Genomic DNA, 26,963 nt, shown 5'->3' with positions numbered 1-26,963 from the left:
CAGTTTAAATTGGGTGGAAATACTGGTGTCTAATTCAACTTCTCTAGACTCTGTAGTCCATAGAAGTAGCACCTCCTTAAACATACCTTATGATGGATAAATGCCTTCTGGAGGTGCCTTCCATTTTTCAGTGACAGGTATGAGGTGAGGTGATAGATTTGATTTAGAAACCTAATTTTTAGACAGTGAAAATAGGCTAAAATATTCCAACTACAATACTATCATTTTCCATAACTTCAGTGAGAGAAAGCTAAAACCATGGTTGAAATTATTCTTGCTACTTTAACTGAACTTCAAAGATAGGTGCAGCCTGGATCTGAAAAGGGAAACTATGCAGCCTCATGTCTCAGATATCAAAATTCCCTTTAGCTGCCTTTGCTCCCTTTCATCTTCACCATAATTCAGTGCCTGAGCCTAAATATACATTCACAGTCTTCTTTTCACAATTTTAGCATCTTACATAAGGAGAAATATCAGACACTGCAGATTCAGCTGCATAAAACATGGCTTGCCACAGCATGTCTGAAATTTTGATGATGAAAGACACACTTTGCCCTGGCTTTCTGATGGGCAGAAATTCATACAGGGAAGAGAAGTATTTAATGCCATACATACAGAATAACCTGAAACGTTATTATTATTATGTATTTTAAGCCTATTCTATTTAAGCTTTACTAAGGAGAAAATGTGCTAAAGGGAGAAGAAATTTGCAAACTGTCATTAAAAAAATCTGTATTTGACATAACCTCAGTTCAATTTAGTATTTTGCAAGTATTTTGCACCATACCACAATGATCTTTGTGTGATACATTATAAATACTTGGTTAAAGTAGTACTAGTGAGTCTGCAAGCTCTTTTTCCATATCAGTGTCAGAACACAAAATATTTTCTACCTATATAAAAACAGGGAGGATTGTTTCTAGATTATGCTTAGGTTCTCATTGAAATGATGACAAACTTTAAACTATTTTCCCTCTCCTCTGAAAAATATATTTTTATATTTTTTTAGTCTTGATATGCAAGTTTTTAAGAGTTTGACAATACAGCCTGAAATGACAAAATCCCTTCTGGGCCAACGTTCACTTTCTGTGCCAAAATAATGAACCTTCTTGCTCCAAGTATACATATGAAGATGTGAATATCACAATAAATGTATTTATTTTTTTTGCCTCCTTGACTTTATGAAATTAAACATTCTGGCTTCTTTTGACTAGAAACACCAGGAAATGGATTAAAATTAATTTGGCTTATATTACAATATGATGAAAGTATAATGGAAATTGTATGAGCACTTAAAGATGAGTGAAATGACTGAAGTTACTTTTGGACTGCCATGGATAATAACAAGTGAAAGCAGAAAATGTGTGCAAACATTATAGTAAAGAGCATCAGGTAATTCTAAATTTATCAGAAAGATAAAGTAGCACAGAATCAGAAGAGAAAAGTTTCACTACCAAGTAGTTTTTGTATACTAATTTTGTGAATCCACAGAGAAAACAACCCTTTGAACAAAATATTTTATAATTAGGATGTAAACAAACAACCTAAATTCAGATACACAGAGTGCTTGGAAAATATGGTTAAGAACAACGTATTTTCTAAGAATAACAGCTAAAAATGAAAGCAATGAAAATAAAGTACTTGAAGATTCCATTTCTGAAAAGTAATTGTTCTGTTGGGAAATGTCACCTCCTGACCACCTGAGGAGCATTATGATATGAAAACAAAGTTTATTTCTATCATTTCTTCTGAATTTTTAGGTCAAGCAGAAGCAAAAACAGTTATACTAAGTTTAAACAGATCCAAAAACATACTGTGTCAAAGAACCATGTAGGAACTTCCCCATTTGCCTTGGCAGACATGTACTTAAATGGTAGCTTTTCATTCCTTTTAGAGTCTTAGATGTATGGTCTGATGAAATTTAAAAAAAAAAAAAAAATCTCAAAGGTAGATAAAAGGATAAAATCAGATGCAAGTGCATAAAAAATTTCGATCATAAGAAAGACACACAGAAAAACAGCTCAAGCTTATTGAAATGTTGACTTCAGGAATAGACGTTATCTAAGTATCTATAACACAGGCTAAATTTTTCTAGACACACTACAGAATATTTTAAAATTGAGAACCAATGTGGAAAAAGTAGTGATATTTTCCCTCTTAGAAGTTCAGATAATACAATATTTTGATTTCTTCCCTCTGTCATTAAGCCATCCTATCATGGGAAAGTATACACAGTGAATAGGTGTTGGTGATGAACCATATATGACATGTTTTTATTCCAATTAGTTTGAATAGTGGCTCACTGAACATTTACCACACAGAGATTCAGCACTGAGCCTGCACTTTTAGTGCAGTGGAACAGGCTGTTTTATTTCACAGCTTGCCCAAGTCATTTATAGTCCATAAAAAAAAATTACTTAACACATGGTGGCATATGCAACTCTATAGAGCTTTCTTTGAGAAGGAGGTGGAAGATGGCATTTGTATACACAAATATATCCATACACATACTCAAGCTAACGCAATATGTTAGCACTCTTTTGTGCTATAAACCTGGTAGGCACACTATCATGGTAACTGAAGACAAAAATTTTTGGTAAGAACCTGCCTATTCTTTTCTCACAACATGATTTCCAGATTCCCCCTCAGATTTATCCTGCAGCTCTTAGACTCTTCAGTGAAATATGCTTAAAGTCTTGCTCATAGCTCTCTGGAACTACACACTGCTGTGCACCATCATGTGCACTGCACAGCCTGATACCAGAGCAGATGCTTCTGCACTGACTGTTCATGTGGAAGACAGGTAATGCTATTATATTAATAGATTTTCTGTTGTGTACTTACGTTACCTGGAACAGTGGTAGCAGCCCACTGTTGAGATGCATTTTCTCTATCATTTAATAAGAATGATTACTGAAATAATTGTTGCTAATAAAACTACTACAAATAACAGTATGAGAAATTGCATATTCATTATGATAGTAAGAGCTGTGATAATTCTAGCCAAGCTCATTATACCTAATATACTAAATAAAATCTGATATACTAAAGAAAGCCAAATCCATCTTCCAGGACCACCAGACTGTTTTGTTACCGGCTCTAGAAAACCTAGGAAATCTTAGCACAAAAAATGAATACTTGTAATTACAACTGGGAGTGAACTACTTGCAAACTCTGTCCAATGGAGCAATGAGGGATGATCCTTTCAATTAATAAGGATAAACATGGAATCAGCTCAGTCAAAACTGGAAAAAAATGTATTAATCAAAATTTTGCTCAGGAGGGATGGACAGAAATGCTATGCAGAGTATTCCAGAGTGTGCAGAATTCAGAGTACTACAGTCACTGGAGGATTGGTACCTGGAAACATTGTTTACAGTAATGTGGAGATGATTCCTGAAGTTGTTACCTGTTTGGAGAAATATCAATTTATTTTTCAGCTCCTGTCTTTTCTTCTATTAAATGTATAGAAATATGTTTACAGTTTGTAAACATCCATCTGAAATCCTTAATTGTATAAGTACCTGCTTTTCACTTGAAATGCATACTTTACAATTTGCCTCTGATTCAGCACTCAGCAGTGCCATTATTCTTACTATTTCATGCAGTGCTGGTTCCCTCGAGCTGCTATAATAAGCGTATACTAAAGATGGTATTTCATTGCATCATTGAACTGATATGTGTCGTTAAAAGTCCACAGAGATGCATTTCAATAGAGAGACATCATCTAAAATCCTAGAGCAGAAGAAATAGTACAGGGACAGTACAGTACTTAAGTAAATGCACTTTAAAGCTTTGAGATGAAGATTGCAATGATGGAAAAAAAAAAAAAGTGAAAATCTACCCCTATTTACAGTGTTCACAAACTGGAAAGAAACCTGTTATGTAAACGGAATTATATATCACCTAAAAAGCAATACTGAAGTTGAAAATGATTAGATAAGTCCATAAGTGTACTAAATGGTGTTATGGAAGAACTCTAGATCTTATAGGGTTAAGAATTACAAAAGTATTTCTGAGTCCTTGAACATTCATGGGACATGAGGAAAGTTCCCATACTAGGACAGCGAGAATTGGAAATGATATATTTTAGGAAGAAAGAGGAACCTAATGCTTAGTAAGGGGAAAATGTGATAGGCTGATATCAGAGGTGCAAGGAGAAAGAGGTTTTATAGTGCAAGACTTTTTTTTTTTTTTTTTTTTTCCCCATATGATGAGAAGAAATCTTCAGAATCACATTTTGGATAGTAAGACCTCCCCCTGGTACCACACATAGCACAGGTAGTCAATCCCTTGCTTTGAGAAATGGGAGTTTGTCACAGATAAGGGGCCTTGAGGATGTGGTCAGTAGGCCACGTAAATTTGACAACAATACCACCTGCACCTGGAAACTTCCAAGAAAGTTTTCTCAAAACTGTGCCCTGGAAAAGGTGAATCAGAAAACACGCAGATTTATATTTAAATATGTCAGTCTGGCTTAGAAACTCCCCCTAAGCCTTATGAAATCACTCAAGCAAATACCATCTATTTATAGAAATATATAAAAAAATAAAAATAAAAATAATGAAAAAACAACTTTGTAACTCATTAAAAACCTGTTTCTGCTCTGGGCACTATGTATTCAGCAGGACTTGTGTAACTAACCAAACCCTTTCTGTAAAGAAGAGAAAGGAGTATCTCTTAGCAAGCTAATGATACTCTAGGTCCTGCAGATTTATTTTTTGGCAACTGTCTTCAAACAGGAATGTGTTTTTCTCCCCTCCCCCCCCCCCCCCCTTTTTTTTTCCTCCTGTCTCCTGCCCCACAGTGCAGAAAGGCTGCTTTTTGAATTTGAATGTTTTGAACCTCTGAGCCTTTCAGCCAACTGCAGCCTACAGGTTGTAACTTAAATGCTATTTGTGAGCTATCTGATGCACAGTATTTTTCTGTTTCCAAGAGGAAAACCTGTCTATGCACACATAATATCTCATATTATACAAGTCTCTTACTTTTCCTGACCTGTCAAAGTAATAAGAATTATGAACAGAATATTTTGTTGCTGTAGACAATCTAAAAAATAACTTTTAAGGCTTAATATATATGTTGAATATTAAATGAGGACAGAGAAAAATGCATAGCATCTGAAGGCTTGTCAGTAGTTCTCATTGATGTTTGACATTATATCATGACTTGAACAGTTGTTCACTGAGTTCTCAGCAAAAATAATTAATCACTTAGAACAAAAGCATAAAAATTGAAATATTATTTATGTATGAATTTTAACATATATGGACTCAGTAACAGTGACAAAAAATGACACTAAAGATCATTTCGGAGTATCATCCTAAAAGTCTATGAGCCAACATTTTCAGTAGCAATTATTGTGATTAAATCTGAACTTGAAAAACTTTAAAGAACCTCATTCCCAGAGCACAGTGAAAAATTAGGGACCCTTATTTTCTCTTTTCTAAATAGTTTATAATACTCAAATAGTCATTGTTTTGTTATCAAATAAAATTAAATCAAATGTCAATTTCAGAACAACTTGAGATATGTTTTCTAAGATTTAAAAGAATCAGTTGGGATGTTCTAGTAGATATTACTCCAAAAAACACCTCCACAGGTAATGATGAAAAACACATTGATGAAAATTAACTCAGGAATATCACACAGGGCTTCATTTCTAGATCAGTTCATAGCAGATTGATCTAAAATTGAGTTTTTCCTGTCTTTCTGTGGAGAGGAACAAAGAAATCAGCATGCATTTCCTTGGCCTCCCTAGCTAGTTCCTGATTTCATAGGTTGCTGTCTGTCATGAATTCCTATTCTTCTGCTGGAATTCTCCAACTCTTTAATCTGTGCTTCTGACTGACAATGTATTTGCATTTCGCAAATCATTTATGATTTAGCAGAAGCATTGTTGTTCATCACTTCCCTGCTGCTGCTACTGTAATAACTATACGCAAAAGGTATTTCATTTTACAGGATGCTTTCAGTGAGAAATTTACTTGGGCACCTTTGTATCTCTACTCTTGGCCCTCACAGGTTCTTGAACACCCTATTGACTTGAAGGTATTGGAAACTCATTTGTAACTAAGGGTAAACAAAGAGCATTAAGACTTGATTATAAATCTCATTTGCATATATATTTCTAGAGCACCACAGAAATGAAATATATTCCAGATCTGTCAAGAAAATCTATTTCCAGAGTTGCAAGTGGCTGAAATTTTACAGTTAATCTCGTTCTTGTGATACTTCAAATTGAGTTTCTAGTGTTTCAGAATTTCTGGATAAACATGCAAAGTCCCTGCACATTATGAATATCTTATGTCTCTCTTTTTTCATTTTTATTTTTAACAGAAATTAATTTCTGTTTAATGTTCTTTAAGAAGGTAGAAAGTACAAAGCAACATAAGAGACAATCTGCTCCCCTGAGATTTTCCTATTTGAGCAAACCAGTATGGAGACTGAAAGGTAAAGACAGATTTAAAAAAAAAATAAACAAACAAACAAATCTAGAATAACCTAGCTAATACATATTTTTATACTTACAGTTAGACTTTTACCTGGTAGCAGTTTAGTTCTTTTACAAAACTGAGTACCTAAACTGCAATATCAAGCTCCCTATCTGATTTACAAGATACTGCTCTTTAATATTCAAAGACTCTACTCATTTTAATGGATTAATTGACTGTAGTGATAACCCTAATCATTTCTGCAAAGTGACTATTGTTCTGAAAGATAGGGCTACAAGGCTGCAGAACTTGAAGAGCATGCTCTGTCTTTGACGTTATTTCAGTGAAAAGCCACAATTTTATCCCCTTATGACTACAAACACCAGAAGTGTCTCCTTGTGTCCAGTTTTACAAACAAAACTTTGAGGATCCACTGCTGAACTGCAAGGTCTATAAGTGCTGTTACATTAGTCTTGTTCATAGTGCAGAATACACAATTTTGTCTCAGTAACTCTTCTAAAGAGGGAAAAGCTTTACCAGTCAAATATGTGCATTTTATTATCTTCAGTTCTGAAATTTGAAGATACATATACAATGCAGGTCAAAACCGTTTTTAACTTCTTTCACAATTTTCATTCTTCCTTCCTGATATTGTTTGGTTGCAGGAAAAGATGTAGCTATCTATCTAAATCCATGACTTGGAATCAAGGACATTATAGATAGCTGGGAGACTGAGAGCTTGATCCTGAAATGGTTTGCAAGACATCTAATTATCCTGTGCAAGGCACTCAACTTCAAGTTTTGAAATCAAATTTATACAATATAGTTCAGGATGAACAATAAATACATCCCTCTACATTAAATAGCTTGAGGAGTGCATCATGCTTTCAGTTAAGAGTTATGATAGTCATGATTTCCACTGAAATAATCAAAATTTCTATCTCAGGTTCTTTTGTGATACATACTCTCAACTGTTGGAAATTTTTTTGTTTCCCTTAATAACAGTAATAGCAGTGGTACTTAGTAAAGTAAAAAAATAGTAATAGTAATAATAAAAAAAAAGTAGCATTGTTATTTTCAGTTGGCAATGATCTAAGACAGCATACAAATTTGTCTCAGGTTATTTTCTTTTTAATGTCATGTGGGACAGCATGCAATATTCTTCGTGCATCTATTTTTTGGAATGGTCTGTATAGTATATTGACATTTATTACTTGCATGAAGTTATAAGCAATTATAAGCAGTTGTTCTAAATGGAAGGGTCAGGCAACTACTGCTACTGACAGTAATTGCAACTAAATTTATATTGGTAGTTTCAGTTAATTTCCAACTTATCTCAGAAGAGCACAAAGACACATAACAGGAGACTTCAAGCTCTATGCTGAATTTAATTCTTTTATCCATGTGACACAAAAGCTCCAGCAAAGGACCACCTTTTTATTGAGAATGCTTCAAGACACACACGGCAAGTCTGCTGCCCTGTTGAGCAGTGTGCTTGCTCATTTTCATAGCTGTTTGTTATTATTTGAAAGCAAGGACTGGTAATGGCAGAATTAAAACCTCTAATGTCAAAGACAAAATTGGCACCACTACTGGAAGCTACAATCACTCTTGCTGAGTCTTCCTTGTGGCTTTACCCATAAAACCATCATCCTACTTCTCAGACAAAGAATAACATAGCAGATCTAGTTTGTTTATTTTCTGTTATTTAGCAAAGATATTAAAACAACAACAACAACAAAAACACTTATTTACAAAGCCTGCAATGAGATATTCTAAGTCTTGCTGGCATATATGTAGGGCAGGGAAAGAAAAGAATATGTTACCTGTCTATAGTTGCAGCAGGGAATTTCAAGCAATAGAACAGAATTACTTGTGAGAAATTTGGCCAACAGAGTGGTTTTGAAAAATACCATGGAGTGTTTACAAACAATTGCTGTAGATTGCTGCATTTAATTCTTCCTGGTGAGATGTCCTCTTAAGGAAAATTATGCCATTTAATAATGTCCTCTTAAAGAAAATAATACCATAGCACCAGTCAAACTGCAAAGAACTTTACCTGTATCTAATCACTGATTCTTACTCTTCTTTAAATAGTATAAACTGTCACTGGGCCTGAAAGAACACTCTTCACACTCCTGTTATTTGTTCCCACACAACTTCCATAATACTAACTCCTTAGCCACAAATATTTGTACAGCTGCCTAGTGAACTAGTTGGCAGAACTGATCCTACTAATTGCATCAACCCCAGCATCCCACAATGTATACATTTGGTCTTACTCACCCAAACCAATTTAAGATATGTTTTATACCACTATGAAGAATGAAATGAGCTTCAGGGAAGGAAAGAATGGCATTATTCAATGTCAGCAACAATGCTGACATTCGACATTGTGCTTTATGAAGCAACAATGAAACAATCGGACTCAAAATAATTCAGAAAGGAAAGGGTTAAGATAGAACAGTTGAAAGGGACCTACAAAGATCATCTAGTCCAACTGCCAGACCACTTCAGGACTACCCAAAAGTTAAAGCATATTATTGAGGGCATTATCCAAATGCCTCTTGAACACTGACAGGCACAGGGCAACAACCACCTCTCTAGGAACCCCGTTCCAGTGTTTGACCACCCTCACACTAAAGATTTTTTTTTCCCAATATGCAGTCTGAACCTTCCCTGGCACAGCTTTATGCCATTCCCATGTGCATCCAATCATTGATTACCAGGGAGAAGAGACCAGTGCATCCCTCTTCATCTCTCTTCCTCAGGAAGTTGTGGAGGGCAATGAGGTTGCCTCTCAGCCTTCTGTTTTCCAGACTAGACAACCCAAGAGTCCTCAGCCTCTCCTCACAGGACATGCCTTCCAGCCCTTTTACCAGCTTTGTTGCCCTTCCCTGAATGCATTCAAGTACCTTAATATCCTTTTCATATTAGGGAGCCCATAGCCGCCCACAATATTCAAGGGGAGACTGCATCAATGCTAAATATAGTGGGAGAACAGTGGAAGTCTCCTGTCCAACCCCACATTTACAGTGGGTTAACTTCCAAATTTCATCAGTTTGCTCAGACTTTGTTTGTTGAGTTGTAAAAACTTACAAGAAGCTTGACAGCAGCACTAGAGCAACTCTACTCAGTGTTTTAACTAAAGTCATTTTCTTTATATTCAGTTAGAATTTCCGAATTTCCTTTTTTTTTTCTTTTTTTTTTTTCTTCCCCCTGTGGAGATCTGATAAAAGTCTGCCTCCACCTCCTCTATTTTCTCCCTTCAGGTATTTAAGGACAGCTCATTTCCTGAGGTTTATATAAAACCTCAGCCTCTCTTCCATGCCACTTCCTCTGGCCGTTAACCATCTTACTGGCACTTTGTTGGAGCCTCCTCAAACCTCTAGGAGGTCCCAAAATGGACATGTTTATTTGGATGTGGCCTCACAAATACCTGGTGGAAGATGACAATCCCTTCCTATGACCTGCTCCCTACACAGTCACTTTTGCTGATCAGTATGCAGCAACAATGAACATAAAGCAATTTTCCAAATTAATTGTGTAAAGAAAAGTTGTTGAAGTCCTAGTAAAACTGACTTACACAAAGGAAATTGGATTTGAAGAGTGCCTCAGACAAATTCTGTAGAGCAGAACACAGTGGACCTTGTACATTTTGAGATAAGGGCATGTAAAAATCAATAGCTTTGTGGGAAAACGACATTTTCTCCAATGTCAGCACTTCCAGTATTTTTAAAATTGCTTTGGGCATCATTTGTATATTTTTAGTTTCCCTCATTTTAAAGAAGTAAAAAGAATATTGAAAATACTTTGCAGTCCCCACATTATCCCACAGTTGTTTGAAAACACATAGTGGCACAAAAATCTCTTTTCACAGCCTGCCCATTTTACAATAAAAAGACGTTGCCTCGAGAAAAGAGCTTTAAATATAGCTGTATATAAATATATCAACAAGTTAGTACTCCTGCATGAAAGCAAGTCCAGCTGCACATTCAAGAGTTTTGCCACTGGAGATAATGATCAGTAGTACAGTAGCATGAATGTAAGCCCAATTCCTCATCACTTAGTTTTGCTGCAGACATCTGAAGAGATCAGATTCATACATTTTTCAGATTGGCTATGTATGGCTGGGTTTGTTTTTTATATAATTCAAAGGTTGGTAGTTATTCCCAGAGGGCTTCTAATACTGGGAATGAGTGTTCATGAAGTGAACTTAATATGAAGATCTTATATAAAGATGGTTTGGAAGATCTCAGAAATGACCAGCTTTGCTTCTCTCACTTTGGCCCAAATGTTAAGCCAAAATCAAAAAGGAAGTGCAGTCACCTTGATCATTTTTGTCAGCTATAAACGTGAGGTGTGACTGGCACAGGCTGTCAACCCATATGTGACAGTCTGTTGGGAGCTGCTCAGAGTTGAAGGACACTTAAATTCATTGTTCCCATTGAACGTTTCTTATTCCTCAGAAAAGTCTAAGCAAAGAAATTTAGGCTTTTCCTCACTCTTCTTTTGACACACAGATAATCAGTTTCCTTGTGGGCTGCTCCCTCCCCAAACTTTTTATCAGGCCCACAATATGAATTATGGGCATTATTTTATACAGTCTGACTAGTTCCTGCATCAGCTTTGTTCCTTCTTCTTCCTAGTTTCATCTCAGTTCCTCTGATTGCTCCCAGAGTTCTTTCTCTTCCATTTCACAAGCTGTTGAATCCAACACTATGGGAATCCTTGTCTTCCTTCCACTAACAAACAGTTAACGAAGTGCTTTTCTGAACCCAGAAAAACCCATAGATACATGAGACAGGAATTTGTTTGAACTGTTGAGGACATTCCCATGTCTGACCCAAATCCTAATTCTAAAATTATCTAAGAGACTGTGGTTTTAATCTGAGACCAAGATTACTATCTTGTTATATATCCTATTACCCAGTTGTGAAAAATATTAGGGAACTTGGATTAAAAAATAAGGAAAAAAAAAAGAAAAAGAAAAAAGAAAAAAAAAGAAAAAAAAGAGAAACTTACTAACTGTAAGAGTTTCATTTTAATTTGATTTACCTGATTTTCCTGTTTGTTTGGTTTTTTTTGCTATGTGTTGTTTTTGTGATGAACAACAGTGTAGACAATAGGGATAGGAGTGCTATCTCCACTGAGGTACAGAATTCAGAAAAAAGCATGTATGGTCTCTTTAGGCAACTTAGATCTTCTTGTGAGGCTTGACTCAGGTGAACAGGGAGATTGCTATCTGCTAGTGTGTTTTGAGAGTGGGCTTCCTTCAACAAACACAAGGCATCAACTCTTTTGAGAGACAAAACCAATTAAGAGGCAATCAGTAGCTCTAGGTACAGTGTGAATCATGAGAGTTTTCCTATTTCTCTTTTTTCTAATGAACTTTGTGTCAGTCACTGAATCCATGGAAGAATTCTGCAGGCTGTCTATACCATTTCTGTGCTTTTTTTTGGTACTCTTTCCCATGAGATTAGAAGGGTGGAGAAAAGAGAGGATTAGTGTGGGAATTCCCTCAGGTAGAATCAAAAAAGGAACATATTTTATCAGTTAATTGATTGCTAATCCTGGCAGAATTCCTGTTTCACTGGGGAAAATAAATAAATAAATAAATCGAACTGGTTTGCAACACTGAATTTGGAGAACTAAAAGTATTAGGTTATATAAATACAATGAAAGCAGAATTAGTATTTGTAACATATTCTAAAGAGGCACAAAAGTGGTCCTTAATTTAGGTTTGTGATCTGCTTCAATTTTCATCTTTAATGAAATAAAATCTGATCTCTGTTGTCCTGTTACACATCTGTGATTTCAAGGCACTTATTTTGTATATATCTGAGTAAATGGCTGACCTCAAATTTCCCCCATATTCCAATTTTCACCTCTTAATTAGAGCTTTTTCTAACAAAAAGCAAATTGACACCATCTTGTGCTTCTTGTTAGTTCAAAATAATTATGGAACTTAACACTCTAAATGGTAATTACACTTGCTGTTGAGCACAGCAGCAGTTTTAGAACTGCAGACCAAATCAAATTAGCATTTTTGTCAAATAAAGTTAAATGTGTTTAAAAGTTACTTCTTGATGCATATAGAATAACATTTTACAGCAAGTGTTATTTAATGTCTGTTGGAGACAGACCCGGCTGATATATTCATTTGTCAGAATGCTGATGCCTCTATCTCAGCTGTTGTCAAGGCTCCCTTTAAAGTATAAGGAGAGCAATTGCTCTTCTAGAATGTGGTTTGTTTTATTTGCAAATATATCTCTAAAACAGGTCAGATGAATTACACCTTCAAAATTGTTATTTCTCACCACTAATTGAAAAGGTTTGCCTTAGAGGCAGATCATCTCAGTAATGCCATGATAAAATTTCTCATTGCATTATCTAGTTCAGAGGTCCCAGCTGTAAAAGGTTACTAGATTAGATTGTTTGATATAACAGACAAAAGTCTAGGTTTTTAATTAGAGAATTAACATGAAAATAGAACAAGTATTAGACTGAAACAAAACCTTCACTATTCAGAGAAATTCCTATACTACTTAAGCAGGTTATGTTTGCAAAATCTAAAGGATCAGACTAGAAATGTACTTATCCTGTTTTTCAGGATCAAAATAAACTACCAATGAAATCAGTAATTGTTAAATTGTTGTAAATGCTCTTCTTTTTATTTTTTAATTAAAAAAAAAAAAGACCAGTAAACCAGTAGAACACATGAAAAGTCAATTTTAAGGCTGAATGAGATTAACAGGATTCATTGCCTTTCTAAATCAGACTCGGTTTGATACACGGGTCTCATCCCATTGTAAATCTGTTGCAATCACAAACGGTGGTGTTTATTCTCTGGGTTACAAAAGCTAATGAAACAAAAGTGATAGTTTGAATAACGGAGAATCCTGCAGAGAGAGAGCAATTTTTCCAAAATTGAGTTTTTTTTCTAAACATTATGTAGGACAATTACTAGATCATAATATACATCTGTATATTCACACATATACATGTATATGTGTGTTTGTGATTCATTCATTTATATGTGTGCATGCATATGTATACATACAGGCACACATATATATGCACATGTGCATGCATATATGTATACATATAAATCTTTGAAGTTGATCTAATAATCCTAAGAATCCATGTATATTAAATCTACCTTGACTCAGCACAGTGATAGATAATTGAGTTAGCTTGTTGAGCTAATCAACACTAACTCTTCATGCTAAAACTTAACTTTATGAAGTTATAGCCACCTATATTAAGTTCAAATTGCTGACTCCACTTCTGCTCCTAACACGCGGTATTATACAAATTTTCTACTTCAGGTTGTTCATAAATCTTACCTTCTATTTCACAGTCTAACCACAATTTTACAAAACCCACTGGCATCAGTGCTGAAACCAACTAGATGCAAAAAAATTTATATAGTATAGGTATTCCTCTTAGGACAAGGTGGCTGATCTGAATCCCAACAAGACTGTTGCTGCAAAGGATTCATTCCATCTGAAAGCAACATTCTGAAATAGAATACTGATTACTTAAATTAAATACAGTACAGTGAAAACCTAGGGAGTTAAAGACCATAGGCAGAATAGGACAAAAGTGCTGCCATGATAAATAATAGAGTAAAAGCTGTGGAGTTTGAGCTCAGGGTTGCTCAGAGGACAGGCTTCCCATCTTCAGATATCATTTGCAGCACTTTAGTTGCTCAGTCAGCTACATGCTTTGGTCCTAATCTTTCTCAGTCTTCAACACTGCTTCTGTGTTGTCCACAGTACTTGAAAGTTTCTCACTGTGATCCCTCTTAACTTATGTCAATCTGAGTCTAATGAAATTTCAGTGACTTTTATGGTGTATGTCCTGATCTAAACTGGTACACAATTTAAATCTAGTACACTACATCTCTTTGATTTGTATGTTAGCTATGTATGACATGATTGTGCATACTGTGTATACTTCCATATATTGTAGTGAAGTAATATTTCCTGTACAATGCAATATATGCATTTAAGTAAATTATTTCACAATTAATGGAAGAACTCTAAGTACACTGTATGGAATTCTGATTTTCAATAAATGGCAAAACTCCTGTTAACTCACTGGAGGAAAATTTTCCTGTCATAAGCATCACTTGAGCTCCAAAAGCTTATGAAGTTTAATAAAGTTTAATACAATGTTCTGAATGGATATGCCTACATAATAAGAACTTAAGTTACTTAATGCAATTCATAGCGTAAAAAACAAACAACTTACATCAAGAAATTTAAATACATGTTTTGAGATGCCTATGTAAAAATCACTACATAACACTTGCTTATAAATCAATTCAGTTCACATAAAATGAACAATCTTGAATGAGAGCACACTACAGAAGGAAAATTAAATGGAAAGAATTACCAAAAAGCTGGGGGACTCTCTTATGTGTGTTTATTTGTCTTCTCTTCAAAAATGCTTGAAAGACTCTTTGTTACAGGCTTTCCATCAGTGCAGTGTGGTAGAAGGTGAAATGTCCATCACTGTTCACATTTTTCATGTTTGATTTCTTGCAGTGTGACAGCTGACAAATTTATCTCCTTTATTTCATTAGACCCCTTTATACAGACACAAAGAGGTCTTCTCACCATACTGAACACAGGATGATATTTTGAAAAATATGTGTGTATTTTTATGTATTTTATATCTATAACTTTGTTAGGTAGTAAAAAGTAGAAAACTGGGTTCTCAAGTGACTTAAGTGACAAACCAAGTCCTTACATACTTTGATGTTTGATTAATTCTCTTTTACTATGTTGACATTAACATCTAATCTGGTGCAATAGGAAAAGACTAGTAGATGAAAGCAATCAGTTTTGTGGCAGCTACACCTATATTGTACCTATATGGTCAGAAATCCACTTGAAGCTGGATTTACTCTCTTCCCTGATAAAAATATTCCTTTTCTGCATGTGGACCATCTCTTTCTAAAGGACCCAATACTGATTATGGTTATAACATACCCAGGGACAGGAGCACAAAAAGTGCTCACCTGGAATAGGTTTTCCACTTCAGATTACTTCAAAATTAACCTGATTTGGATGTATCAAATCTGCTTTAAAAAGGAAAATGCCTCAGTGTAAAGCAAGGTAAAATTGAAGAATTTATTTCAAAGTATGTTACTGCTTTGAATCAAAAAAATGATGTAGATGCAGCCTACATTAAGATAATTATGTAACATTATTTTCAGAAGTAAAGTAAAGCAGGGAAGTGCTTGCTTTTAGACAAGGGAAGTTTTGGTCAAGGCTGTGTTTCATAGTAAGGCTATGCTCAGCTTGCTTAGTGGGGTATTTGGAGTTATTCCTGAAATTATTTTGTAAATCTAGTTTTGCTTAGAGATTTTTATTTTTCCTATGTATTTTACCCATGTCTTGTAAGTAAGCTTTGAAGACTTTTTGCATCCCTACAAAGGGGTTAAACTCAATGAAGAATAGACTGGACAATTAAGGATTTTGATCTATACATATAAGCTGACGTCAGTTTTTGGGAGACTACACAAGATTGATTGTCTACTGAAGACTCACGGTCATACTGAACCGATGTTAAAAGTAGGGCATTTATCTGTCTCTAGTGAAATGGAAATGTAAATCTGTGACAGACTTACATTTATGTACAGATGGATAAATAGATGAGTGCTTCTAGGAAGAGGACATGATGTATACAGTATATCTTTGAAAATTTCCAGAGGGACAGCGTAGCAGGCTGACCATCGTAAGTCTCTCCTCCTAATCCCCTTTTGGGTAGAGGCCAAAAGCATTTGTGTGATACATGTTTCAGCTGTATTGCAATGAGTTGAATGTCACTTCAAAAATTCATTTTGAGATGGCAAAAATAGCAATTCAGAAGGAAGGATGGAAGGCCAGATGTACACAGGATACATTACTTACAGCTGCCAGATAAGAGCAATTTCTTTGTTTACTACCTCCATTTTCTTGTCAACATGATGCATAAAATCTGGAGGTTCTTTAGCTGAAAATCTAAGGTAACTTGGAATCATCAGAAAAGGTGTTTACACAAGACTCCCCAGCCAGTATTCTCAAAGTATTTCAGACAGTTGAGAGTACATTGGAATCTTCATTTTGTAATCAGAAATTACATTGTAAAGATCAGGTTATTCAGTCAAATGGTGCATTGAGAAACCATGGAAGAAGGATGTCATTTCTATGTATCCCTTCTTAGGTTTGTATTATTTATTTGAAATTTAAATTCTTCATCAAAACTCATAGTATTTTGAAAAAATTCTGATGTGAGAAATTTGTTGGCATTGACCTTGAGTATGAAAACTGGGATTATTCAGGTAAGAATTACCATGTAGATAAATTCATAAAATGCATCCAAAAAGATCTGAATACTTTTTACTTAATTTATAATCATAGAATCCTTAAGTAAGAATTTTCTGCTCGGAATTATAGCAGAAATCAGAGAAATTTCTTTTTTTTTTTTTCCTATGCTTTAAAAATATCTCCATGTATGCAGTTGATATCAGAAAGGGGATGGGAATATGTGTGTTTGACTTTCTTGTTCCACCACATTTGGCAAGCCAAGACTCTTCAAGTCTCACTATATTTGTATAGTTTTATAAGTCTAGAGTAGCCTCTTCACTCAGTGGAACAACAGCTAAGTAAGGTGCTGTTAATAAGGAGTGATGAGGAGGGGATCCTATGCTCTGTTTCCCACATCCTTTGATATGAAAGCTCAGTGTACATAAAATGTTCATAAACAAAAAAAAAAATCTTTTTAATTTTCTTTTTAACACTAAAAAGATTCTTTACTTTGGAAATTCCAGCTTTCATGTACAAATGTCATGGATTTAAAAACCATTGCTACACTATATAGTCTCTGAATTTTAACAATCTGTGGCATAAGTCTGCAGGAACTTGGATAATTTAGCTTTGTGGGAGTGTTTGAAGAGAAAGCACTGTGTGAAAAAAAGATACTGAGTCTGGATATTGTGTAGCCTTCACTTTTTCAAAGATGAGAAATAGTTTCTCTGTATAAAGTCAGTCTTTGTATGTTATATAATATGTACAAAATCTAAAAAATAGACTTGAGATCAATGTAGAGACAAAGAGTTAAAGGGTCTGCATCACTCTCTCAAAAGCCCAGAGACAAGGAGGCCAGGCTCCCTTCTCTCTTTTACCTGCCAAGAAAAAAGAAACCCTGAAGATGATTAGATTAATCAGAAAGGTATAGTTCGGGGGAGGGGAGAAAGAGGGGAAAATGAATAATTGCATTAAAATCACGGAGAATCCATCATCTTTCATGAACATAACAGAATATTTTATGGATAAGAATATGTTGTTAAAAAGTTAAACACTCAGCCAGACACAGCCAAGGAGATCAGGAAGCTGGTGAATAAATGCTATAGATACGATGTGAGCAGCAGGAGAAAAGAGAAAGTATCCATATCATCCTCAGCATGCATTGACAGAAGTTACATATGGGTCTTTTTCTAGTAAATCACACAAACTGACTAATTATCATAGTCAATATGTTACCAGACTTTCGGAAACAATGTGAACTTCTAGGCATTTTAGCAGTGTGAAACATGAAATGTGATGGCAGATAGATGTATCTGGTGTTTCACCCAGGAGATCTACAGAAATGTGTTTTCAAGGCATGGAAATTCAGTCATGTTATGTTATTATCAGAGCACAATCAGTCAGAGTGCAAAGTCAAAGCAGCACCCAAAAATATGAAGAAAACTTTAAAAAGTATAACAAAATGAAAACATGCCAAAGGTGTTTCTGCAGAGAAAGACCTTTGGAGTGGATGGCATCAAGACACATGCAAACCTGGGAATCATCTGGTAGACCAAGGCTTAAAGTAATCTCATCTGATTTCATCTATCTAAAATAATTTTGCAAATTTAAAATTGCAAATTTTCATGATAATCTTTTGATTCTTAACAGATAGCTACCTGGACTGCCAATCCTTCTCCATTGACTCTGAAGGGGATCCTGAATAGTGCCCAGGCTGTGGGAGAAAATCAGGTTTATGCCTATACATGTAAGGATCTGGGACCATATAAGAAGTTCTAGTGAAACTGAAGTGTCTGCTTAGGAATGGAAGATGTGGTGCAGAATCTGCAGGATGGCCATGACTTTCTGAAGCAGCAGCTGGACTTGGCCACAAAATACTTTAGGGTATTTAAAACAGCAGGATATACCTATGTTTAAGCCCCTGAATCCTTGTAGACAAACAAACACAAATTACAACCCGTTCTAAATGTATAGCACATCACTTTCTGGCACTATATTTGTCTCAGTCTTCTGTTTGTTTGATTCCCTACTAGTGGTATAAGAAGAAATATCACAAAATAGGGAAGAGTGCCCATACAATAGCTTAAAGGAATTACAAATGCCTATACAAGGACAAACTATTTGGATTTCTTTAGTAGAAATACACACTTGGAAACTTTTCCAGAAAAAGGAATGGATAACACATTTCATGAAAACTGCAAGTCTCTAAACCTACAGGTCTCTAAACCTATAGGATGAAATAATGAACATGGATCATTATGGTAAGCATATTCATCTGTAGTTAAACTGGGGACAAAGCACAGTGTTCTATTTTTATATATGAAAGAAGATTCCCGACCACAAGAGTCAGAAAAATCTAGGCAATTTCATCACAGGTAAAATTAATATTCATTATAACACACCGATTTTCAAAAAACTTCTGTCTTGAAATAGAACTTACAGTCCATTAATTCTAAGCTTTCTCAGATGCTAACATAAATATCAGCAAAAGTTTAATTTTAGCCTGACATGTGATCCCATCTGGAAATGCTCTAGACCATCTGTATTTAAACAGCGTTCCAAGATAACTGTTTGAATATCAGCCTAAAAAAGGATTTATACTACAAGTACAGGTGTGTGTGTGGGGGAAAGCCCTTTGTGAATCCCCAGCATAATAATTCAATTTCTAAGCAAGTTATAAATTATTTAATGAAAGAAATAAAGAATAATCTTCTAAACCATATAATGCAATACTAGCTATTTTTACATGACTTACAAACAATAATGACTTAAAAAGAATTGTTAATTATAGAAGCAGGTTATTGCACTTGCCCCTGCCCCCCAGTTTCAGATAAATACAAAAGTGGTGCTCTATTACAGAAATGTCCGCTAGGAGCAACTGTGGTATCACTGTTAGGCAAGCTGAGAAAAATCTGTGCATAGGGAGTGCTTGTTAAAATGTGCTGTTTGTGAGCGGAAAAGCTTGAATTTTGGACTCTGCTTTGTCTCTTTAATTTCAGCAAGAAAGATTAGGCTAGAAGTTAGGATAAACATTTTAGTGTCAAGGATAGTTAAACTCTAGAACAGACTGTCCAAAGAAATAAAAGGCTTTATCACCACTAAGGTTTTTGATGCAGGTTAGCAAAGTCTTTTAGGAACAATAGTGTGTTTTGAAAAATGGGATATCTTCTGAGGTCCATTCAACCCCAGTCCTGCCACTATTACATAATAGCTTATACATAGTTCAGCACTGAATGCCCTTGCTCTTAAAACAGATTTATTTCACTTATTTTTTTTTCCTAAAGTATGAACAAAATTTGGGGTCCTAATCATGAAGGAGACCACCAAAAACATCCAGGGAAATTATATTTTAAAATTCTACTTAATAACTGCTATTTTCATTTCAAAGAGGAATTAATATTTAACAATACACCTTCTCTCATATTAATGTCTCAACCTATTTTTTTTCTCTGATTCTAAATGAGCACTGATCATGAAAATTGACTCTATTTAAAAGATGTTTTAAATTACTCACTAGGTGAAGGAGCCCTTCTTCAGTCTTATATCAGAATCCATGCATTTCAGCATCTTCACATTTATTCCATTTTGGGGGTAAGGATGGGATTGTGGAGAAATACTCCTATTTCCTTCTTGGTGCTGAAGGTCACCTTTATTAACTGGTATTTGTAGAAAATGTGTCAGTAGCTATACAATCAGGTTGCCTTCACAACCATTTTTTTTTTTCCCCAAAGACATAGCTTAAATAATTTCTCCAAAAATGCTAATAAATAACAGCATGTTGTTGTGTAAAATTTTTGATAGAATTCCTAACACTACTATTCTCAAGCCCAAACCCTCTAACCCCACCACACCTCCAAGGAGTCACCAGAAAAATCCTCCGGATAGTCCCAAACAGTGATGTGTTAGTGAATAAGCATTTAAGAACAATGCAAATAAAAGTGATTAAGAACATTAAGCAAGAAAAATATCTTTCCAGATAATTATTGAAGCACCATATCAAAGGGTGTTATTTGGGTTTAAAGTTGAAATTCATTTGCTTTAAGTTTTGTTTTTCTTTCTTAACATTTAGTAATTTTTTTACAGATCTCAGGGAAAAAGCAAACATTTTAAATGAAAGCTTAAAAATATCAAGCTACTTAAAATTTCTTGCCAAAGGATTTAATAGCTAATATCCAGCCAGCCCCAGTTCATACAAGAGCTGCCCAAACAGCTTGACTAGCCACTAGTTATTCACAAAAACACTTCCTGGATTATTTACTTCTCTTTTAATGACACTTTATAGTAATAATTTAGTAACAGGGTGGTTTGTAATTATATAAAGCAATGTTTGTGATGTGGATGCAGTAATATATAAGATTATCTAGTCCTATTTCCTCCTATGTTTTTATCTCTGGCTGAAGTCACTTTTTTTTTTTTTTTTTTTTTAATTTAAATTCTTTCTGTTTCTTTTCAGGAAAACCAGCTGGGTTATACTGGCAAATACCTCATGAAGGCAGAACTAATTGCTCCAATTATTACTGGAGATCCAGGTGGGCAAATTAGAGTACTGGGCCAATCAAGGATAGATGAAAAAAATGTTTCCCAGAGTTTTGGGAGGAAGCTTATCATTCTTAAGTTTATGATACTGCTGTTGTTTATCTTGAAAGATTTTTTCTTATTATTTAGGTATTTAGGTATTAGTAGTATGGTTATTCCTAGTTTGGGGAAGCATGTATAAAATGTTACAGATAGCTTAAAATAGAAAGAGAAGGAGAAAGACTACTGTCAGTGTATTCAAGCCTCATTCATAGCTCAAGGATCCCTTATGACAGAAAGAATATCCCACTTTTCAATTTTTGAAATACAAATTATCATTCCCCAAAATAAAGGTGGTGCAGTATGAGGGAATAAGCATGTGACAGGCTAGCTGCAAGTGCAGCTGCATTATTTATTTTATATTCACCTATCCTCGTCCCCCCCCCTCCCCCCCCCCCCCCCCCTTTTTTTTTCCCACGTTGTGTTGAAGCAGTTATTCATGCGAGAAATCACCTTTGCTGGTATTGTCTGCTTTAAATTTTGGTGGCATTGATTAATCTTATGCTGTCAAGAGTACTAGAGAGTAGCCCTTTGCTAGAAGACAATGGCAGAAAGCAAGGTTGTGATTTTATGTTAAAGACAGTTTAAAAAATGAGAGGTTGAATTGTAGCCTTTTTATTTATAAAGATAGTAGAGGAACTTGTCAATGATTTATTCTTTCATTTAGATCTATTCCTGGGCAAGGATCACATTTTAACTCTTTTATTTAGAGTCAGAAATATTTTATTTTAGAAACAATGACCTTCCCTACGTGTAAGTCAGAATGGTACAATAAACCTATAAACACAGGGCTTATTATTGCTAAAAAATGTAGTTTAGAAAAGAGATGACCAAGCTTGTATTTGTCTTTAAGAAAGACATTGAGAGTGTTCAGCAATTTCTTTCTCTATATACTACTAGACATGAACTCAGAAACAAACAAAAATATATATATAATTCGGACAATGCTCAGGTCAATGTTGGTAACACTTTATATTGACTGATTTTCTCTTCAAATTCATGGCTCAATATCCATTACAATCAAGTCAACAGTCAAGCACTCAGGGATTACAAGATTTTATTGATTCAAGAAATATACTTGAAAGTCCAGCCTATTTTTTCAGGTTCTCTTATATTTTAGTATGCGGTAGCACTACTTATATTACATAAGTAATATGTAATATTATAAGCAATGTAATATTACTTATGTAATACGTATAATATACATATATTACTACTACATACTTATATTTTAGTATGTGGTAGCACTAAAGGTTCAACACTGATGAGTTATTGGGAAGACAGCAAAAGCAAAGACAGTATATCCCATTTGTGCAAGAACATAATAGATGGTTCTGTTTGTAGTTTTGAGATAGTAGTTTAAAATGACCTTGAAAAGAACTGGATAGAGCCTTGGTACAGAAACATGGAACTACTGCAAAACAAGTTAAATTTTCTGCTGTTGTAAAAGAAACTGGTTCTGTCTTGCTCATTTTCTGCTGATAATTATACTTCTAGTGTTTTGCGAGTCAGGGATTGTGTGGTAGAGGATATGAATTTTCCTTTTTTAAAAAAAAAAAGTTAAATTTAACTACATTTAAGAAAAATAAATGCAATGTATGATTTGTAGGTTAATTGGAGACTGCTGCCATTCATCTATTTATTCACTTCCTGACATAAACCTAGAAATGAGAAGTTGTACAATATATAATTTTACTTTTTTTTTTTTGTATATTTAAGAAAAGTTAAAAAGATGGTGTTATGTTTCACAGAAGTTACCTTCTAATAGATACAAAGATAGATATTATACTTGATTATGAAAGAAAGTTGTAGGTGATCATAAAGTTACGTAATTTCTGTTTAACCCAATCCCTCTCCTACTTTTTTCCCAAGCTCAGTTCTTATTCAAAGTCACCATTAGTTATACAAAGACAGTAAAAAACTCCTTGATTTTAATCCAGCAAGACGTCCACTCCTAATTATAACCTGCTTCATCAATATTAAGTATCATATTTTAATCTGATTTCACAGTCCTCTTTTTCTGTGAAATAATACAGATAGCTTCAAGTTTCTCATCTGCAATAAAATACATATTTTCAGCCTAGGCAACTAAAACTTCAAAGTAGAGATTTGTGAATAGGAAAGAATTTGCAGATCTCAGTAATTGTATTGTGATTAGCATTTGCTTCATCTGCCTTCTTTTCCCCTCTAACTTGTATTATCTGGTTGAAGGTCTGGAATAAAGACCATTTGTCTCTGAATGTCTTCAGAAGGCCTAATATTATGGTTCTGTTAGTTCAACAATTGGAGTTAAAAATAAACAACAACAAAAACAGAATGCTAAATTTTTAAATTGTGGTGATGTGGCAAGTAGATTTAGGCAACATCTAAAGCCCTTGCTCTTTCTCAGTAATAACCCAGTGAGTACTTTTGCTCAATTAAAGTTACTTTAGCCTGACTAAACCACAAGTAAAAGGAGAATGAACCTATACATTTTTCTGAGTTTTAATTACTTTGAAGAAAGCAGCAATGCTTGGCTGTGCCTGTACTGTCAGTTTGTTTCATGCCTTGTTGTACTCAACAGCTAATCCACATATTACTCCTGGGTATCCCTTCAAGAGAAAGGAAGATACAGCTTGCCAAGAACATTTTCTCCATCTGCTGTATGTATTCCAGGCAGGCACAGTGAACGGGAATTTCACCAGGACTACTCCAGAAGATATAAAGAAAAATTTATGGGTCAAATGATTGCCAGTCACTTACTTCCAGGTGTCATGCACCTTTCCTCCCAAATGTTGTTAGAGTGACATCCTGCACATCTTTTAAGTCTTTTAAGGTTTGGATGCTATTTCATCTTTTTTTTTTTTTTTTTTTTTTTTCCATCTGTAACTCAGACAAATGCATAACATGCAAAAATCAAAATTCTGGAAACATTTATGAATGTTTATGTAAATAATGGGTGCATATCACTATTATCTTGCAAAATCTCAGTAAGCTCATTGTCAGACTTTGAAACAATATAAATCTATTCCTCCTGCTCAGGTCTGGAAATAGGTCTACAAAAGTTTTATAAGAACATTCTAGACATTTCGGATCAGTTTCACTCACTTATACATTGAGAGAGCTTCCTGCTTATGGGCTTATGACTTCATTTTAGTACATTGTTGATGCTCAAAGGACTAGCGGAAAGGTCAGAAAGTGAGCTGCTGGGCCACGGTGGAACTGCGTACAGAAGTGTTTGGTATTCAGGACATGGACTGGATGGAAACCCAAAGAAACATAATAATAAATAAATAAATAAATCACTATATTGGAGGAAGTGGGTGGGGAGTCACTCAGTCCCCATATAATATTTACAATTTGCTGACTGAAAGTCTGTAAACGAGGCCAAGCACAGAGTATAACAGAGGCTTTGCGATATTCATTCACTCCAAAGAATACTGAACAAGTGAAGCCAGGTCATGCTTAATGATGTTTCCTAAAATATTTTTCATCTTTCCTAAAAGATCATTTGCTTCAGATGGACCTCAGTGTCTGTAATGCTAATGATATATTACATGTATATAGCATCTTCAAACTAAGACCCAAAATTTACTTATAACAAACTATTTCATTTAAAATGCTAGTTATATCTATATAGTTCTTTTCTATTGTAGATAATGGCAGCTGGGATTACCTTGTATATTTACCATTTTGAAATATAAGAAAATAATTTTCCCCATATATTTCTTAATTGGATAAATAGCTGCTAGGTGGAAAATACCATCTGTGATTTATTGGCTTAGCAGTTACATAGGGAAGATAAACCAATCATGATCTACGACTGAATCAACATATTAATCATGTGCTTTTAATTGTTAGTTTCAATCCTTACATGTAACATGATCATTAATTTGTCTGTATTGTCTGTAATATTCCAGAAACATGTCATAACTGATCTTTAAACAAAATATATTGCACTTTTTGAAATGAATAGAGAAATTGGTTTGCATTAACTCAACAAAGATCACAATACGTATCATAAGATTTACTGAAGTTTAAGAAAATTAATTTTTTTTTCTGCTCAGAGCAGAACTGCAAGTATAAGATAGCATGCAACAGCGCATATCATAAAAATAAATGTTACACAGTGCCCAAGAGCAAAACTCTGAATTATTTTATATTATTAACTAGTATGAAAATACAGAAAATGACAAAGTGATATGTTCAGAGAAACAAAGGTTGTCATAGCAATACTCACAGTTATTTATATCAACCATTTGGTTGTTTCAGCAAAGTAAATAATACTGTTTTCCAATATTTACTTATAACTTAACTGGTACATCTTAATAGCACAAAAACATTCCCAACAGAACATTAGCACATTTCTCAAGTGGGTAAGCAATTACAAAAGGAGCATTTTTTTCCCTGATGATTTCACTGATGTACATTTTTGTGTCGTACCCAGTGAGATGAATCTGAACCCTGTTGCCACAGTCCTGGTTCAACAGCCTAAAAAACAGTTTTCATCACCATTTGAGACTCCTACATTGCTTTGCCTGCTGCTACCTGTCATAAAGATCTTGTCTAAGTCCCCGCCATATTTGCCAGGCCTGTGTGAATGGCCTGGGTGACTAAAGTATTTCAAGTAGCAGTAGACCTGTATGTTGAAGCAATTAAACATATTCTACACAGTTTTAAAAGTATCCACAGGCTACTTTTCACAGAATTCATCCATTAAGAGTATTTGAAAATGTAAAAATAGTACTATAGTTAAAAGTTTTAAAGTATAACACAATCTTTATTTGCAAATGAGAATACAAGTGTAAACTATGAGAGCCACTACTTAATAAAAAATGGGAATGACTATTTACTTTCAGTTAATTGCAGGGCTCCTCTGGTCCATAACATAGAAAAGCATGCTACAGAAAAGATATAATATGATCTTTAAGACTTTAAGATTTTCATTCACTTTTTTTTTTTTTTCATTTATGAAAATAATACTACAATAATTCTATAATATTGACGTAATTTTGGTTAATCTTGAGTTCCTCTGAATACTGAACTACATCCCTGCAAGATAATTATATTTACATGCCAAAACTGAAATGTTCTTGAAAGGTTTTCTGGCCTTAAGTTTATTTTATCATTTGAAATTGATCAGTACCAAAATAGTCAGCTAGAAGTCAGACACTAAAAACTTGGTTGGCCAGTCCAGCTTCTCTCAAATGGGAGAAAAAATGCTTAGTGAGGACCACTCATCTTTTTCAGACTTGTAATTGCAGCTCTTAGAGTTTTCAGGTTAGGAGAATTGAGTTGTATCATAAGTGAAAATTAGAGAATTTCGTCTCTTGAGCTACCTGTAGATTTTGAAGATGAGCAGAAATATGCCCTTGGCTGGAAAAGCACTTTTAGTGACCAAATGCTGCATACACGTCTTTTTGAAAGTTTGAAAAGGGTGTTTTGTTTTGTTTTGTTTTGTTTTTAATGTGTATGCATGTGTGTGTGAGATACAAACATTACATTAAAACATTTTGTATTTCTATATACTGAAGTTTATGATCCAAAACATTAACTAGGGGGCAATTCATGAAGAACAAAATGATGAAAAGCTATTTGTTTACAGTTATCATTCTGTATAAAACATACCATCACAAAGTAAAAATGGAAAATTCCTGATTTCCCATTTTCATCC

At 34.5% G+C, this 26,963-nt stretch overlaps 1 protein-coding gene and 1 long non-coding RNA gene across 6 annotated transcripts in view; one reads left to right on the top strand and one right to left on the bottom strand.

Annotated features, from left to right (window-relative positions):
- Nucleotides 1-26,963, bottom strand: part of PCLO (piccolo presynaptic cytomatrix protein) — a 370,143-nt gene that overhangs the window by 21,837 nt on the left and 321,343 nt on the right. The window lies entirely within an intron of this gene.
- Nucleotides 20,349-26,269, top strand: LOC136786923 (uncharacterized). The gene is made up of 2 exons (XR_010826542.1): nucleotides 20,349-21,264; nucleotides 23,874-26,269. It is a non-coding gene; the product is annotated as an uncharacterized lncRNA (long non-coding RNA).

The sequence above is a fragment of the Anser cygnoides genome, chromosome 1 (genome assembly GCF_040182565.1).
Source record: "Anser cygnoides isolate HZ-2024a breed goose chromosome 1, Taihu_goose_T2T_genome, whole genome shotgun sequence".
Lineage (NCBI taxonomy): Eukaryota > Metazoa > Chordata > Aves > Anseriformes > Anatidae > Anser > Anser cygnoides.
This window is presented reverse-complemented; position numbering and strand designations above follow the sequence as displayed.